The sequence below is a fragment of the Phoxinus phoxinus genome, assembly GCF_949152265.1.
Source record: "Phoxinus phoxinus genome assembly, chromosome: 1".
NCBI lineage: Eukaryota > Metazoa > Chordata > Actinopteri > Cypriniformes > Leuciscidae > Phoxinus > Phoxinus phoxinus.
The window spans coordinates 48,437,884-48,456,959 of NC_136876.1; the positions used below are offsets into that span (position 1 = coordinate 48,437,884).

General features: G+C 34.9%; 1 protein-coding gene across 1 annotated transcript in view; it reads left to right on the forward strand.

The window, feature by feature from the left end:
- The first annotated feature begins 8,150 nt into the window (after positions 1–8,150).
- The window catches only part of LOC307003655 (5-hydroxytryptamine receptor 3A-like), a 45,107-nt gene continuing 34,181 nt past the window's right edge, over positions 8,151–19,076 (forward strand). The window contains exon 1 of the mRNA XM_079622364.1: positions 8,151–8,240. The gene's annotated coding sequence lies outside the window, so the exon portion shown is untranslated. The remainder of the gene's footprint in view (positions 8,241–19,076) is intronic.

Genomic DNA, 19,076 nt, shown 5'->3' on the forward strand with positions numbered 1-19,076 from the left:
ATAACTCAATTAATAACTTAATTATCTCATTAACTTTAACACTCTTGAGTGTTAATTTAACACTCATATTTTAACACTTTACACTCTTGAGTGTGGACTCATATAAACTCCCAGGAGTTTTTGCTGTGTGGTAATACTATTTATAGAGTTGTTTAATCATCCTCTGCTGAGATCTTCAGCGGTTTAATGTATTTTATCTTCAGTGGATTTCATCTAAGGCTGTGTCTGAATAAAGTTGTAGTTTGTGTTCTTATTTCTCTTTCTTTCAGTGCTTATTCACAGCAGGAGTTTGAATGATGGAAAGAATGTTTCAGGAACATCACACTAACCTTTAAATGACATCATATTAACATTCAGGAAACTGGACATATTCATGTTCTTGGAATGTTACAAAACATTTCCTCTAACGTCAAGAGGAAACGTTTTTTTTTTATGTTGCCAGAACCAACACTGAATATTTGGAGAACGTTCTCATGACAAAAATCTGTTAGCTGGGAACGTATTGCCTCACCACATCTAAGATGGGACATTCTTGAAGGCATGCTAAAGAGATCTTTAACACTGCCCTAAAGATTCAGATGTCTAATTTTTGTTGTAAACTTAGCAAGATTGCACACCCTTAAATTATTATACTTTATTGTTGTTACTCTCTTCTGCTTTTACATATATGTTATTCATGGCGCCTGTATTTACATATTTCATCATTAAAACTAAATAAATAAATAGATAAATAAATAAAAGAAAAACCGAAACGTTGAATGTTGAAGAAAATGGTTATTGCAATAAAAGCCTGGTAACACTTTATTTTGATGATCCCTTTTGAACATTCTGTTGACTATAATAACTGATAATTGAATTAAAATTATAGTCAACAGAATGTTCAAAAGGGATCATCAAAATAAAGTGTTGAGTTAGAGATATAAATGTTATGTGTACTTTCTTAAAGATGCGCCATGTGTCATGGCATACATGTTTTGCTAATTCTGTTGTATTTTGTTTATAGATTTTTTATTAGTATTGTTGATTTATTTACATTTTTTTTCTCTTATGTTATTAATTTGGTTTGCCTTGTGCTTCCTTCTATTTTGCTTTTTGTTATAACACTATGAATGTGTGGATGATTGTGGTATGAATGCATGGAGAGGTGGGTGGGGGTTTGAAGCTTGTCTTGTCATTTTATTTTGTAATAAAAAAAAAGTTTAAAAAAAGTAAAAAAAAAAGTAAAAAAAAAAAAAGATAAAAAAAAAGAATGTTCAAAAGGGATCATCAAAAACTAATTTTCAACCAAAATTCTCAAAGAAATTGTAAATGGCTTGAGGCAAAAGGCAAAACCGGAAATATCCTGCTCTGCCATTGGTTGAGAGTGAGAATGTGTTGCTCATCACGGTGTATAAATATGAGCAAATGACTGACATCTGTTCAAGAGTGACTCCTCATCCTACAGGAGACGTATCTCAGACACTTGAGAGGTTTTTTCACTATTGAACATGTACCTGCACTGGCTAATAGTTTGTCTTGTCTCATTGGGTAAGTAAATATTGTTTAATGATAACACTTCACAATAAGGTTCAATTTGGTAACATTAGTTAATGCATTACACTGAAAAAAATAAAAAAAATAAAAATTTTCTTAATTTTTCTTTGGCAAGTTTTTGCACGAATATTTTTAAAGTAAATTTCACATGCTTATTTTTGTTAAGTAACTTCACATATGGAAATAAGTAAACACTGCTTAACTAAGTTAAGTGAAAGCAACAAAGAAAATAAGTTATTTTAACTTGGCAGGTAAAATATTGAGTAATATCTATTTAAGTGTAGTTTCTTTTGCAATACTTTTCATTCAGACAATACAACATTGCTTCAAAATACAATTTTTAATGTATGTTTTACTTAAAAAACATTAAAGTAGTTAGTACCATAGATATTGTGAGACACCATAGTTTCAATTAAGAAGTTAAATGGGTGAACGCAGACACCTCAAAACTTGGTAGATAATACACAATGACTGTAACATTTGATGGATCGGTTTTGTATGAATGTGTCATTTTGAATAGAAAATGAACTCCAAATGTCACAACATGGCAAGTTACTAAACCTAATAACAAAAGCAATGATAAAACAGGGGAAATAAAGCTGGAAAACAGTGAAAAATCAACCTCATTAATTATTCAAGTCCCAGTGCATGATGGGAACACCAGAATCATAAAAGTTGAGTAATTTTACTTAATTTTATAACGTTGATATTTATGCTTTCATTTCAACACAATTGAGTACTAATATAGAATTTACTTAGTTTTTTTTTATTCTAGCCTGAACTTAATTTTTCATGTAAATAACAGTTTTTTTTCTGTAGTATTTACTTTACCACAAAATCGTTTTTATCAGTGATATCATAACAAATATTGTGTAATAATTAAGTGATTAATTGAGTTATGATTGTTCGATTATTGAAGACACCTGATGATAACAAGCAGAATCAAAAAAAGAGAAACAAAACTACAACTGACTTCAGACACAACGTTAGATGAAATCAACTGTAAATTCATGAAATCTCTCTTATTACAAACCGGTTTGACCTTATTTCTGTCATTCATCTACAGAAGTTCTTTTTGAGAATTAATACAATTTTAGAAGTTGATGTTGAAAATATTTGGTCACCATTACGGTGATCTGTGTTTCTTTAGTTGGGTGGTTTGACTCTTTAAATTGTTTTATTTTAGTTGTTTTTGTAACAGTCTTTACCAAAACACATAAGATGTTGCAAAGGAAACCATAATCAAAGATCATCAGAAGGTATTAATTTTATCATCATAGAGAAGAACATTTGACAAATGTCACCAAAATAGGTTGTTTGTTAATATTTTATTTTGCAAAATATCAAACATTTTGAATTTTATTTTCTAAATGTATTGCCACAAAAGAAAGCATAGTGACACACACACACTAACATCAATAATGTATGTATGTTACAATGCTGCAATGCATGTCTGATTTGTGGCAAACAAATTATTATTGGTGAAAATGATCTATTATTAACAAATAATTATTTTAGGTCAGTGATGAGACTAGTATATCATTCTACTTCATGAGGGTTAAAACTATTTCACCTGATCATCATTGTTTCTTTCTTCCTTTTAGTAAACACTGTTACAAAGACCACAAACTTGCATATATAAAGCCAAGAGTCAAACTGCCCAACTAAAGGAAATGTCTTCTTTTCTCTTCAGTTGATTTCATCTCCAGAAATCAGTTGTAGTTCTTGTGTTTCTCTTTTCTTCAGTGATTCTGCTTGTTACCATCAGGTGTCTTTAATGCTCAGTCATCACTCAATTAATCACTGAATTATCTCATTAACTCTAACACTGCATCAGTGTTACTTTTAACACCCTGCTGGTGGTTCCCATATAAACACTGAGCCGTGTGATTTTACTGTGCATCCATCATTAAAGAACTCCACGCGACTCCGGGGGTTAATAAAAGCCTTCTGAAGCAAAACGATGAGTTTGTGTCAGAAAAATATTCACATTTAACACGTTACAAAGTGCTTCCGGCCAAACGCAGTCTGCTTGCATCTAAAGCGCAACTTACGATGTCCAAAGTAGCGTAGTGCGTCATGCCGTAACGTAAATATCAGCAGTACGTCGCATTACTCGCATAAGTTGCGCTTTAGATCTAGTTATTTTACTTTATAATGTTTTAAATATGAATATTTTTCTTACACAAACTTTGCTTTGCTTCAGAAGCCTTTATTAACCCCTAAGTTAATCAGCTACACTGTAACAAAAAATCCTGTTGTTTTTACGGGAAAAACTTGCAGCTGTGGTTACCAGACTAATACTTTAAAAAACATATCAAACCGTAAACATGTAAATTTTACATTTTACATTTTTTATTTGTCTTTAACATTGGATTCAGTAATATTAACATCATTGTTACACTGAAGTGAACAAGTTTGTTGAGTAAATGTAACATTTTAAACATGTGAATTCAACATTGGGATTCAGGCCCCGTTTGCACGTAAATGGTTATTTTGAAAAACGGAGACATTTCCCTTCGGTTGTGCCCCTCGTTTACACGCAAACGGAGAATTCTCCTCTGACAACGATTCTTTCTAAAAACTCCGGCCAGAGTGGAGATTTTGGAAAACTCTGTTTCAGTGTTAATTTTGACAGCAAATTTAGATTTAGTTTTAGTCATAGTCTTTTGACTAAAATGGCATTTTATTTTTAGTCATATTTTAGTCATCTGAATTATTTTAGTTTTAGTCTAGTTTTAGTCGACTAAATACAATAAGATTTTAGTCGACTAAATACAATAAGATTTTAGTCGACTAAATCTACAGTAGATTTAGTCGACTAAAATAGAATGGGTTTAGTTCAATTGCAATGCATTAATTTCGAATTTCTCTAAAATTTCCAAATATTCTCGCAGAAAACATCTATTAACCTGTTAATATAAATAATTTTTTAAAATTTGAACATGCAACACAGACACAGATTGTAGCACTGTGACACAAAATAATATCTTAAACTTCTAAAGTAGAACAGTCTTTTTTTTCCTCCAATTAATGATTATACAGTCTTTAACTTACATACATCATTCTTTATTCTTTCAAGCAGATATCTTTATTTGTATAAATTAAATATAATTAATCCTTATTAACCCTCTAGGCGCCACGGTCGAGTTTACTCGACAAGATGCGGCACTGAATAAAACGGCCGATTTTGTCAAATAGGGTGTCACATTTCCTTCAACCTCCCATCCACTAGTTGGCAGACATGTTATACTCCATCCCAGACTCAAAAAAACGTCATGTTTTTATACAAAATCTTCGAGCTAGAGTGCATTGAATCAGCGCGAACAAAAGCGGAGCTAGTGTGCGAGTGAGCCATTTTATCAGAGCAATATTGTCAACGTCAGCGAGTATTTGCATTAGATTATTATTATTATTATTATCTAATTGCATCAATAAAGCTTACCCAGAATGAAGTGTTGGGTCTTCTATTCGCGGACCCTGGTTCTGAAGGGAAATATCTGCCTTCAGAAGTTGACGGTGATTATGAAAGTGAAATTATAGCTCGTACGTTACACCAAGCACAAACGGTGAATCCTTTGCCCAATGTAGATGGTCCTTTGCCCGATGTCAGTGGTGGGAACAATGTTTCCCGGGGTCGGAGTGTTCATCGCAAAGTTAGCAGATGTGTTATTGTTGTGGGGAACGAGGCGGGAGATTTTTTTTACCGCGCTAGCCATGTAGTTTGTCTTCTGACCGTGTGCCTCTCCGCAACCGCGGCGACATTATTGTGGTGGAGACTTTGTCTAAAGCTACTGGCTATGTTAGATGAGGTCAAAGTATTCATAGGACAGTTATGGGCAGGGTGGAGAGTCTCAATGACAATGACAGTAGTCCGAGCTGTGCGCACTCGGCACGCGCGCGAGGCAGATCTGGCCGCGCCCGCACTGCTCGTAGCAGGAGCAGAGGCGGTGTGACACAGGGCAACTAAACAGGTCTTGTCTACTTGTGTTTGTGTGTCATATGAATAATATATATATGTAATATATATATAATCAGAGTGCCTACTGTAGTAAATGGAAAATCTCTACAGCAAAAGGCCAACCACTACATGCATTCGGTTTGTTTCTACTATTTATTAGTACTGATTTACACAGTTTGTTTACTACTTACTATTTACCTGAGCATTCAGTATTGTGCAATATAGCATACAGAAGGTGAGGGACATTTTTTGGGGAAAGAAGTGCTGCATTTTATCATTTAAACTTGTGAATTTTCATGAAAATTCTATAATCCAAGGTGGCCACCACCATATGACGTCATTATATGCAAATTAGATGGGAAAATGTAATCCCTACATAAACATTGGGTCATCCTTAATATTTCTCTAATTTACAGAAAGTCTCTATCTTTTATCACTTTTAAGATATAGGCTTTTGAAATTAAGATGTCAAAATCAAACGTTTTAGGAAAAAACCTCTGGCGCCTAAAGAGTTAAAGCTATTAAACAGCAGTGTATGCTTTTCTCTTTTTATTTTGTTGTTTGATCAATATTAAGTGTACAGACAGCAATAGGTTTATTATGCACTGTCACTTTAAGACCGAGTGTGCAGATCCAGCACTGCTGATGCACATCCGATATTCTCACAACTGTACGTTCTGTAAAGACATAACCAACTTTGTTTACGCGAATACTCTCCAAAACGGACATTTAGACATAACGTTGTGTGTATTTGTCCATTCAGACGCGAAAGAGAGCTCAATTCTGTCCTTGAGCGCAGCGCGCTGTATACAGCTGTCTGCAGGGCTACGCACGCTTCGGGTCGTGTGTGTGTGTGTTCGCACAGAAAAACATACCGAATAGAGCTCTCTTTCGCGTCGTCACTCTTATTCAGATCTATCCATGTCTGCTCTTCTCTTTCTCCCAGACGTTTACATTTTTTAACAATTTATGAGACATGCATCAAGCGCATTGTGTGCCGCCGCGCTGGGTAGATCAGCACGTTACAATTCAAATGTGCGCATCTTCCACAAGCGCAAATTAGTTCTGAATTGATCTCTTCCCCATTCGCCCCTCCCTAACATTTCCGTCTAGTTTTTATTCGTTGACGAAAATGTCAATACATTTTCGTCATAGTTGTCGTCATTTAAACCTGTTTTTATTTAGTTATCGTCTCGTTTTCGTCTGAAAAAAAATGTCGTTGACGAAAATAATGACGAAAATTATTCGTCAACGAAATTAACACTGCTCTGTTTGCACGTTTGCATGTAAACTGAGAAAAACAGAGTTTTAGGCAGTCGACGTCACAGTATGCGACAGAACTTGCACTGCGTCAAAAGTGCGACCTATATTTTCGGGATTCTGATTGGCTAACGTGGGCTTGAGCTTCTCGTTACACTGCCATCTAGAGGTTTGGCATGCTCTTGGCGGCATATACACGGGTTCGTGTAAACGAACACTTTTCTGAAAACGGAGAGGGTGAAATGTCCGTTAATGAAAATAACCGGCCACGTGTAAACGTAGCCTCAGTGATATTTACATCACTGCCATGCTAAACTGAATCTAACCCCCCTGGTCAGAGCCTGACTCCACCCACTGGCAATATTTGAAAAAAGCTGGAAAAATGGCCAGAGCCCAGTGGGACAGGGGACGAACCGAGGGCAAACATTTTTTTTTAAAGTTATTGTTTACAATTACAGTCCTATATTCAGTCATTTTAGAGATTTTAAAATGTTTATAAGTAATATTAGTGACACGAATATTCTCACAAAGCAAAGAATCTCAGATGATCACTCAGGCGTTTTTACACCATTGTAGAATTAAAACACTTCATACCCAAATGTAAAAATATTTACTCGAATCAATGAACAGCACTAATCTAAGCCCCAGTCTTACAGATCAGTAACTAAAAAAAAGTTGTTTCAGGGTTTAGTTACCCTTTAAATCCTCATCTGCTACGATTTAATGTATTTTATCTTCAGTTGATTTCATCTTTTTTTCTGTTCTTCTTGTTCCTCTTTCCTTCAGTGATTCTGCTTGTTAACAGCAGGTGTTCATCAGTGTCTAAATTAACTTAAAAAATTTACTGAATTAACTATGAAATTATTCACTCAGTCAAGTGGACTTAGTGAACTAATGTAGGGAATAGGGTATAGGGTGAGATTTGGAACACAGCCTCTGAGTGTCAACTTTGAGCGCTGTTTTTTTCTTTTTTTTTTCTTTTTCTGTCGGTCTTAGTACACGATGTAACTATAGAAGGGTCAACGATAGAGTCAAAAATATCGAAACTCTTTGGTCATTTTTTTAGAGAGATGCTAACGGTCTAATCAGATTCAATGATAAGCTATGTTAAAAGTGCTACCGCCAGACCCGGAGATCGGCTGAATGTATTACAAAACGGTAAAACTCAACTGTTTAACTCTAGGGGAGTTGGAAAATGAGCCTATTTCCAAAAAAAAGTGGAGTGTTCCTTTAAAGGTCTAAGATAATAAAAAAAAAGACACATCTAAAAATATATATTTTGAAAGTAATAAGCTGTAAATTAAGTTTATGGCAAACAAACTCATAGTATCTTCAATATAAATCAGACTACTACATGCATTGAGTTAAAGTTTACACTTTCTGTTTGCAGCAGTTACAACAACAGACATAAACACCCCAGTTACAACAACAGACACAGAAACTTCATTCCTCCCAGATGACCCAACTTCTTCAACTAACTTTCCAGGTAAGAACACAACACTTGTAATACAAAAACGACACTTAGTGGTTACTACAGGATACTACATCCCCTCATTCTTAAGCTATCAATTTTGTTTTCCTTTTTCTATTCTTAGGTGTCTCTTTCTTTTTGTTATTATTATTACATAACCACAATCACATAACTAAATACCAATCTAATTACTTACAGAATATAACACTGTATATCAACATCACATTATTAATATCTTAACGATTTACTTTTTTTGGAAAGAACTATTCAAAACCTATAAAATATATTGCAGCATTGTTGTCTCTTACTGACTTGACTTGAATCGGAGAACGTCTCTCTCTTGCAGAGCTTCTTAGATTTGTAGGTTGGTTAGTCTCTTTTTCAACAACAGTCAGTCCTAGTGATTGTCTCAAGGGCAGACATCTTCTCTGCAGGTGCTTTGGCAAACATCAGCAGTCTGCAATGTAGAAATGTCACCATCCTGTTCATTCTCTATGGGTAGTACAGTCTCGAGCATCTCGTATGCACCGCAAGTTCTTATTAGGTCTACATTCCTTTTCACAGTTTATCCATGCCCTAGAACGGTCTTGTTTAAAAGAGGTCCTGTACAACTTTACACTAATGCAGGAACCGATTTGTGTCCCCCGCTACAGCTCCTCACGTACACTGAATCAGCTTCAAAACGTCTGAGTTTGAAAATTTTGCCATAGCCTTGTTTTGGTTGCTGCTGTTATTTCAGAAGTGTGATCTTCAAATCAAGAAAGTAAAAAGTCTAAAGTAGATCTCAACTTCCGTGACATTAACATCTGAGCTGGTGACAACAGTTGTTGCATGAGGAGTAGTGATGTTACATATGACACTGAAGCTTCAAAGCACGTATCGAGTACGCAGCGCAATTTCTCATGAAGCTCCGTGCCAGAGCGCGTATTGTTTTCAGAGAAACACGTGATCAATGAGAAATGAAGCCTCACTTTCATTCCGTGAATGTTTGCGTGTCGGAATGTTTTAACCCAGACCAACAGGTTTTTGGAAGTTTAAGCCCATTTACTAAAATTGTTTTTATAAATAAGCCTACACTGTAAAAATTAAAACATAGATTTTATTTATATTTAATTAATAAAAATGAGGTAACATTTTACAAGCAATATTATTAATTAAATTTAACAAATTAGAATTGAGTAATAATTAATCGAATTAATTAATTAAATGTTTACCATTTAAAATGAGTAAAAATTACAAAATATATGTTATTGCCAACATTGAAGACACCTGATGTTAACAAGCAGAATCACTGAAGGAGAAAACCATAATTAAAGTCACCATTATGGAGATGAGTGTGTGTTTTTGGGCTCTTCACCCTTAAATTATTAACTTTAAGTTTTGTTTGGCTGCTGTACATGAGTTATGACAGCAGATGAACAAATAGAAAAAGTGATCTGATGGTGTTTTTGTGTTTTAACATCATCATTATTTCGCAATCATTTACCCTGAATCACTGAACTCATATGGAGTTAAATTCATGAGTTAAGTTACCTTTATTAACTATAGCGGGACTGGCCTTGTACACCATAGTATTATTAACTTTTACAATGTAATCCAAATAAATTATAAAAAGTGACTCTTATACTATAAAGAGACACACAGACATCAATAATCAGCCTGTGAATCTCAACAATGGTGACATTTATAAAGCATGTTGCAGTGCATTCTGGGTTGCACCTATCAAAACTCATTCATGGCTCCCATCATGCATTGCTGCATGAATAAATAATGAGCTTATGATCAGAGGTGATCTGTTTGTCACCATTGCTGAGATTCATACGCTAAATATTGATGTCTGTGTGTGCCTAAAAAAAACTGTCCCTAAAAAAAAATGTAGATATATTTTTATTTTTATTGATTGTTTGAATTTCACTGAAAAGGCTAAAAATATTATGCAGCTAAATTTAATAAAATAAACTTAACTCATAAATTGGACTTTATATGAGTTCAGTGATTCAGGTTAAATGATTGTGAAATAATGATGATGTTAAAATACAAACAACACCATCAGATCACCTTTTCTATGTTCATCTGGCTGTCATAACTCATGTACAGCAGCCAAACCAAACTTAAAGTTAATAATTTAAGGGTGAAGAGCCCAACTAAAACACACACTGATCTCCATAATGGTGACGTCAATTATGGTTTTCTCCTTCGGTGATTCTACTTGTTAACATCAGGTGTCTTCAATGTTGGCAATAACATATATTTTGTAATTTTTACTAATTTTAAATGGTTAACATTTAATTAATTAATTTAATCAATTATTACTCAATTCTAATTAGTTAAATTTAATTAATAATATTGCTTGTAAAATGTTACCTCATTTTTATTAATTAAATATAAATAAAATCTATGTTTTATTTTTTACACTGAATATTGCCTGTTACATGATCATATATTCTGATAAACAGCATAGAAACCATACAATAATTAGACAACTTGCATCAAGCAACTCTTTTAGTATTTTAATAATTTGTATTAATATAATTGTTACATTTCATTTATTGCCACACTTTAATATGTGAATTTTATTATGAGAAAACTGAACATTTAGCGCTGTCAAGCTTTTATTTGTACTTGATAGGTAAAACAATGGCGCTACACAGTCGGGTTTATATAAATTTGACCTGCCACAAGACCTGCGCTGTTTTCGACAATCTTGATGCTTCAAATATTTTCCCGGAACAATCAAGGGAATGCATTTAAGTCCTCCTGGAAAGTTCGTAAGCACGATGTGGGAAGTCGTGTTTACGACGGCCGGTGCGTACAAGTCACTTTCGTCGGAGTAAGATGGCGGAATACTTTCTCTTAATTAATTACACAAAAATACAGCGAGAAATACGCCAACGGTTCTTAAACTCTAGTTCTAGAAAATGAAGAACAAAGATTAGCATAAGGTGTGCTTTGTTTTTTTATATTTTTAGTTAATTTATGAAGCCACTGCAAACTTTATCGTTACATATTAGCAGTGGCGGGCCGTGCATTTCTCACCTAGGCCTTCAGTTAGGGCTGTAAACGATTAATCGGGATTATTGTGTATAATTATTTTGTATATACAAATACACACACATGGATGTATATATTTGAGAAATATTTGCATTTATATAATGCATATATGTTTTTATATGATTTATATTTGAAATAAATATAACTATTTTATATATAAATAAATAAAAATTCTTCAAAATATACAAGCACGTATGTGTATTTATGCAAAATAATTATACACAATACACACACATATATTATGTACACACAAACTTTTATTTTGGATTCGATTAATTGCGATTAGTCGTTTACAGCCCTACTTTGAAGTGCTTCAAACAGCTCTGCATGATCCCAGCTGAGGAATAGGGTCCTACCTAAGAAAACGGTCAGTAATAAAAATAAAATAAAATAAAAACATGTATATATATTTTTTTTTAACCACAAATGCCTGTCTTGTACCTTCTCTGAGATGCGCTACGTATTTTGTCATCACGTTGGAAAGGTCACGAAAAAAATAATAAAAATAATAAAAAATTAAAACAAAGATGTCGGACGATTTTGAAGTTGGAAGAGAAAATTTGATTCATTTTTCACCCTTTCCTACCTTTTTGAACCGGAGTACACAGACAAATAACTTAAACAGATGACATGACACGTGACCTTTCCAACGTGATGACGTAATGCCTGGCGCAGACCAGCACAAGACGAACAATTGTGGTTAAAAAGTATATATATATATTTTTTTTTAGAAAATGACAGATCGTTTCGCTAGATAAGACACTCTTCCTCAGCTGGGATCGTGCAGAGCTGTTTGAAGCACTTTAAAGCCCTTTGAAACTGCATTGATTTGGACTTCAACAATTTGGGTGCGGTTGAAGTCCATTGTGTGGAGAAAAATCCTGAAATGTTTTCCTCAAAAAAATGTATTTCTTTTCCACTGAAGAAAGAAAGACATGAACGTCTTGGATGGCACTGGGTGAGTAAATTATCAGGAAATGTTCATTTTGAGGTAAAGGAAATATTACCAAACCAAATGAATACCCAAACTAAATGAATAAACTTCAACCGGGCTTCAAAAATAAGATTAAAGATGCACTAGGAGAATATTTGTATACATTTTTTGAGACAAAATATTTAGCGTGAGAGAGATTCACACTAATTCACTTTAATAAAGATGCTGACATGCATGCTATTCTTGCCATGGAAGTGCAATAACATTAACCCTCTGGGGACCAAAAACGCGCCGGCGCGTTTGCCTCGTTTTTTTCACATAGCAGCAAAATAGACTTAAAATACTCCTGTCATTGTTTGTCATACAGGCTTAAGAAATATGAAAAAATAAACTGTTAAATGTCTTCTTTTTAAAACATTATGAACAAAATAAAACATTGTGCTTTTGTAAAATAAAGAAAGTAAACAGGCTGTGCTTTCTGCCTCTCCGTCTCCGTGAACTTTTTTTCAAGACCACGTCTCTAAACTTAAACAAAACTCAGCGAATACTATTCACTCAGACATTAGATATATATCTCATGTCACATGTATGAGATATCCACAGAGGAAAAAGTTTCATGTACTAAATGTTTTAAAGATGTTCCTTTATATTATTTGATCAACAATATTGCACTCATGCTGTAAAATTAGATGGTTTCCATGGTAAAAAAAAAAACACTGAAAGCACAAGTCCTATAAAATATTTAATTAGATTCTTGGTTTTCACCACACTAATAAAGAAATTGGTCTCCTCCTAGCTCCAAAAGTGTGGTGCTGTGCTGCGTCTCGCCATGTTAACCTCGACTTGTTTACTTCCGCTATACTGCACGCTATACTACTCAAAATACCAAGATTCCTTGCGAATAGAACATGCGCAGATTAATCACTAATTTAGTGATTCAGGTAATTACATGTTGATGATTTCATCATTATCAATAAACATCCAACATAAACTGATTTTATTTCCTCTAAGCATTTTTGCCACAACAAATGTGCTCTATTAAAACAGTTTTGGCAGCCTGAGAAAATTTAATAATTAAAAGTGAAGGATCAAGAGTCCAACTAAAGCAAACGCTAACCACCATTATGGTGACTTTAAAATACAACTTGATTTCATTAAAACGGGAATTAAATAAAGTAAATCTGGTTAGTAATAAGCTGGTACACAGCAAAAACTCCAGTGTTAAATTAACACTCCTGGGAGTGTATATGAGTCCACACTCAAGAGTGTAAAGTGTTAAAATATGAGTGTTAAATGAACACTCAAGAGTGTTAAAGTTAATGAGATAATTAAGTTAATAATTGAGTGATGATTGAGCATTAGTGATGAACACCTGATGTTAACAAGCAGAATCACTGAAGGAGAAAATCACAAATTGTAAGCCACCATTATGGAGATCAGTGTTTGCTTTAGTTGGGCTCTTGACCCTTAAATAATTTACTTAAACATTTGCTTGTCTGCTGTTACTGATTAGTAACAGTCAGATGGATAAAGAGAAAATGTAATCTGATGTTGATTATGTTATGACATAATCATATTGTAATCTGAAATAAACAAAACATATTTAGATAGTTTGGTGTAACTTGATAATACAGCAGCTCTCTGATTCTAACGCATATACTTTTCAGTATTTTTAACGTAGTCCAAAATATTTAATAAACATTGTTCTGATCAAGAGACTTTTAAATCACTTTATTTAGAAACACAGACATCAATAATCAGCCTGTGAATCTCAACAATGGTGACAATAATAAAGCATGTTGCAGTGGCTGCCACCAATCAACTCATTAATAGCTCCCATCATGCATTGCGGAATTAACAAATTATGATCTGAATTGTCTTTTAAGTAATTTCCTTTTCCTAATTGAATATTTTGCTCATCACCATTGTTGAGATGCATAGACTGAATCTTGATGTCTGTGTGTGCCTAAAATAAAGATTCATTTTTTAATAAATAATTTATAATAATTAAAACAAATTATTCCGTATTTATTTATCAAAAGTTCTGGATATTTATGTAGATTCACAGTTATGCTGTAATAAACAACTTAAAACTGAGTCAGAAATAAAGGTTCAGTGATCAAGCTCAAATAATGATTGTCATAACATAACCAACAGATCACTCTTTTTCTTTATTCATTTGTCTGTTATAAATTAATAACAGCAGACAAATAAAATTATAAGTTAATAATATAAGGGTCAAGAGACCAACTAAAGCAAACACTGATCTCCATAATGGTGACTTACAATTTGTGATTTTCTCCTTCAGTGATTCTGCTTGTTATCATCAGGTGTTCATCACTAATGCTCAATCATCACTCAATTATTAACTTAATTATCTCATTAACTTTAACACTCTTGAGTGTTCATTTAACACTCATATTTTAACACTTTACACTCTTGAGTGTGGACTCATATAAACTCCCAGGAGTGTTAATTTAACACTGGAGTGTTTTCTGTGAACACTGGAGTTTTTGCTGTGTAATGCTGAGAAAGCTGTTCTACTATGATAATTGGTGATGAAAACGGTCACACACCAGACGAGAAGCGTCGCGTCGCGTCGCATAGCGCCACGTTTTTCAAATTCGAACACATTATTCTGAGTGTACACACCGGCGGCGCCATTCGGCGTCAGTCCACGGCGCCCAGCAACGGCTCAGGACCGTGTTTAAAATCCTGCCTCGCCACAGAGCGCCATTTACATAGTTTTATATTAAATTTACATTTATGGACTGCATTTATATAGCGCTTTCACAGACCCAATGGCACCAAAGCGCTTTACATTTAGCCTCACATCACCCATTCATACACCGACGATTTGAGACCTTTATTTGTCTCAAATCGTCGTTAATGTATATACTGACTTAACTCTGTGCTGCAATATACATTTAGTTTTACATTCATTCACAGAAATCAGCTGCTTGAATGAAAATAGCTGATGTTATTGGATTTTCAGGTGATTTTCAATTCATTCAGTTAACGTTAACGGACGCTCTTAGGCAAAGTGTTCAGATTGCAGACTTAGCAACGATTGTATTTAATTGTACAGTACAATCATAACATAGTACAGACATTATCTTAATTCCATGTCCTTAAAGATAACAATATTACTGGCCATAAACTGAGAAAGTGCGCGTCCGGTGCGGTGTGCAATATCTCGAGTTGTCCTAGACGCGAGTCGGAGTCGAGACGTGGCGCTGCTCTTCTCGTCCGGTGTGCGACCCCCTAATCTTGTCGAGGTTTCCACTGGGAAGCTTCTTAAAAAAAAAAAGTTCTCGCCCCCTACAGTGCAATTCGGCTAGGTATACATCCGCGCTAAAATATCAAGGTGAAAGTCAACATAGCTTGCGTAATAGACCCAGCTCCCAACCCAACTTTGAGAATTGATTAACAGCGATATTTTTTTTATCGCTCGATGAGAGTCTCACGTTAACGCAGCACGTTAACGCCGATAACGGTCCACCACTGATATATATATTAGGGCTGTCAAACGATTCAAATATTTAATCGCGATTAATCACATTAATGTCATAGTTAACTCGCGATTAATCGCATTAATGTCGTAGTTAACTCGCGATTATTCGCACATTTTTATATATTCTAAATGTCTCTTGATTTCTTTTTGTCCCATTATTTTTTCTCATTTTAATGCTCTTATCAACATGGAAAAGTGGATCGGCTTGCTTTGTGCAAATGTTTTTTATTGAAAACAACACTGGCCTACTCTGTTCAATTTCACACTAACATTCTCACTTGGAGCAAATAATCTCTCACACAATGTAACACTGTCCATCAATAAAAGGGTGAAAGAAATACTGATGAGGTAACGATATTGACGAGTGGGTGTAGAAACACATCGGCTGTGTGTGTGTGTGTGTGCTTGGCCATCAAGTGGGATTTCAGACTGGACGTGCTGCGATGACAGCTCAGTTCACAACGACAAAACACACAGATTACTTTGGTCTTGTCAATTGAACCATTTGGCAACTTTTTAAAAGTAAACTTTCCATTCAGAATCTTATTGGCATCCCCAGTCAACACGTTGATCTCACAGTGATCTCTCCATATGATCACAATGTGAGGTCACAGTGAGTTAAAAGTGTAACCGCACTGTGCACTCACTGTGTGCTCATATTATGGTCACAATATGAGCTCATCCCAGCTAAAAATGTTATTGGACGTGGACTCCAACATCATTCAGATGTCAAATTTTGGTTGAAAATTAAAATTGGGTTGACGTCTAAACATTTTTCTGATGTCAGGATCCAACTTTATTAAACAACTCCACAAATAGCATTACTAGCTTCACTTATTACAAAAAAAAGAAAAGAAAATTTGAGAAAATCTCAAATTGTAAGCCACCATTATGGAGATCAGTGTTTGCTTTAGTTGGGCTCTTGACCCTTATATTATTAACTTTAGATTATGCTTGTCTGCTGTTACTGATTAATAACAGTCAAACGGACAAAGAGAAATTGTGATCTGATGGTGTAGGTTATGTTTTGGCATAATCATATTGTGATCTGAAATGATCAAAACATATTTAGATAGTTTGGTTTAACTTGTTAATACAGCGGCATGTTTCTAAATCACATGATTTTCAGTATTTTTTATATAATCCAACTATAATTGTTCTGATCAAAAACACAGACATCAATAACCAGCCTGTGAATCTCAACAATGGTGACAAGAATAAAGCATGTTGCAGTGGCTGCCACCAATCAACCCATTAATGGCTCCCATCATGCATTGCGGAATTAATAAATTATGATCTGATTTGTCGAAGTAATTTCCTTTTCCAAATTGAATATTTTGCTCATCACCATTGTTGAGATGCATAGACTGAATCTTCATGTCTGTGTGTGCCTAAAAGGAACGTTCTTTTTTTTCCAAAACAACTTTAAAATAAATTATTCCGTATTTATTTATCAAAAAATCTTGATATTTATGTAGAATCACAGTTATGCTGTAATGAACAACTTAAAACTAAATCAGAAATAAGGGTTCAGTGATCAAGTTCAAATTATGATTGTCATAACATAACCAATAGATCACTTTTTTTCTTTATTCATCTGTCTGTTATATTAACAGCAGGCACACAAAATCTAAAGTTAATAATATAAGGGTCAAGAGCCCAACTAAAGCAAACACCGATCTCCATAATGGTGGCTTACAATTATAATAATGTTAGGGGATAATGTTCTATCAATGTAATCACTAAACATTTTTAAAATGTTTTACTTTTTAGGAGAACATTCTGGTAACAAAAATAAAATTAGCTACAGAAACCATAACATAATATAATGCTCTCAAAACATTCATAGAACAATAACATTTCTAGCTGGGATGAGCTCATATTGCGGCCATGAGCACACAGTGAGTGCGCTGTGAGGTTACACTTTTAGCTCACTGTGAACTCACATTGCTCACGTTGTGACCACATGATGAGATCACTGTGAGATCACCGTGTTGACTGGGTCCATTTCAGCGTCTCGTGCTCATCATTCATCCACTCAAAACGTAACGTTAAAGGGGGTCACACACCGGACGAGAAGCGCAGCGCCTCGTATTTAAAATTCGAACACATTATTCTCTATGAGTGTACACACACCGGCGGCGCCATTCTGTGTTTTTATTGCTGGCCATAAACTGAGAAAGGGCGCGTGCGATGTGCGATACGAGTTTTCCTAGACACGGCTCAGTGCTGCGCTTCTCGTCCACTCTTTGGCCGGTTCGGTTCGCAAGCCCAAACAAGTGTGTGCAGCGTGCCTGTTGTTTTGTTTCTGGTCTAGCTAGATCCGGTGTGGTGTTGTAGTTTTAATAACGTTACTAGTTGTTGCAAAAGCATGTGAAAAAAACTACAAAGTTTCCCACTAAGCAAAATGATGTCCAAAAGACATCTTTTCAATGTCTTTGTCACAAAAGTTGGACGTTGAAAAGACGTCCACTGAGGAGCCAGAATGAAAGTGTTTATGACGTCTTTTTTTGACGTGTTCTGCACGTCCGATATAGACGTTCATGGACCCTTCGAACAAGATTAAAAACTAGTTCAGATATGGCCATTGTGGACATTTTTTCAACTCATGTATGGTCTCATTTAGACATAATCACTTTGATATTGCTGTCAGATGATCTTAGTGAGAATTAACAGAGGTTTAGATGTTGATATTTGTTTAATTTGACCATTGTGGTGATCAGTGTTTGCTTTAGTTGGGCTCTTGGTCCCCTTTCCTTTTACTTTAGCTTTGGTTTTCTGAAACATTCGGGATAACCCGTTTACATGCGTGAGCAGAGAGAGTTACACCTGTATACATGGAGTGTGTAATCAGTCGCCAATATCCTGATGTAAACGGCAATGCACAGTTAGCGTCTGGATGTACGGACAACATTAAGACGCAATATGCGTCATTTCCGATTCTTCTTCCTGTGTCCAAAGACAACAACAGCAGGAGCAGGCGGATAATGAATAGTTTGGGGCAGATAGCGATAGTCTTTGTTTGCGCTTTGGCGCTGGTACTGATCCACCAGCAGCACTTGACACTACTCAAAAATAGCCTCATGGTCTTTATTAATAGAAGGAGAGAAATTGAGCAAGAGATGGGAAATGTAGCTGGAGCTGTGCCACATTAAAGACATTTCTTGGTTTTCACCACACTAATAAAGAAATTGGTCTCCTCCTCGCTCCAAAAGTGTGGTGCTGTGCTGCGTCTCGCCATGTTAACCTCGACTTGTTTACTTCCGCTATACTGCACGCAGGGTTTTTTTATGCGCCGTCTCTACTCAAAAGACCAAGATTCCTTGCGAATAGAACATGCGCAGAACACACA